Here is a 1,148-nt window from a genome sequence, read left to right on the forward strand (position 1 = left end):
AACAAAGCCACATTGCGGAATTCAAGAACGAACAAAGATAAAACCAAACAGGCTTGCAGATAGACAGGGAGACTGACAGGGAGGCATACAGATAGGCTTGCATAGACAGGTAGACGGACAAAGAGAAAGACAGATAGGGTTGCAGACAGACAGAGATGCAGACTGACAGGGTTGCAGACAGATAGAGAGGCAGACAGACAAAGAGGAAGTCAGACAGGGATAAAGACAGACGGAGAAGCAGACAAGGAGGCTTAAAGATAGAGGAGAGACAGACAGACAAAGAGGAAGCCAGACAGGGTTACAGACAGACAGAGAGGCAGACAGACAGGCTTGCAGGCAGATAGAGAGGTAGACAGACAAAGAAGAGGACAGACATGGGTACAGACTGACAGAGGGGCAGACAAACAGTCTTGCAGGCAGAAAGAGCGGTAGGCAGGCAAAGATCAAGACAGACAAGGATACAGACTGACGGGGTTTTAGACAGAAAGGTAGACAGACAGAGAGGAAGACAGACAGTGTTGCAGACAGATTGAGACGTGGACAGACAAAGAGGAGGCCAAGGCGACAAGGATACAGATCTAGACAGACAGGCTTGCAGACAGAGGGGTAGACAGACAAAGAGAAGTCACACAAGGATACAGACAAAGAGGGTTGCAGACAGACAGGCAGACAAGCAGGCTTGCAGACAGATAGAGAGGAAGACAGACAAAGAGGAAGCCAGACAGTGTTGCAGACAGATAGAGAGAAAGACAGACAAAGAGGAAGCCAGACAGGGTTGCAGACAGACCGAGAGGCAGACAGGCAGGGTTGCAGACCGAGAGATAGACAAACAAAGAGAAAGCCAGACAGCGTTGCAGACAGACAAGAGAGCCGGACAGGCAGGCAAGACAGTGTTGCAGACAGAGAGGCAGACAGGTAGGCTTACAGACAGGTAGACAGACAAAGGGGAAGCCAGAATAGGATACACATAGCGTTGCAGAGAGGCAGACAGGCAGGCCTGTACACAGATAGAGAGGTAGACAAACAAAGAGGAAGCCAGACAAGGATACAGACAGACAGGGTTGCGAACAGAGAGAGAGGCAGACAGGCAGGACTTGTATACAGACAGAGAGGTAGACAGACAATGAGGAAGCTAGACAAGGATACGT

This window comes from Branchiostoma floridae, chromosome 16 (assembly GCF_000003815.2).
Source record: "Branchiostoma floridae strain S238N-H82 chromosome 16, Bfl_VNyyK, whole genome shotgun sequence".
In the NCBI taxonomy this organism is placed as follows: domain Eukaryota; kingdom Metazoa; phylum Chordata; class Leptocardii; order Amphioxiformes; family Branchiostomatidae; genus Branchiostoma; species Branchiostoma floridae.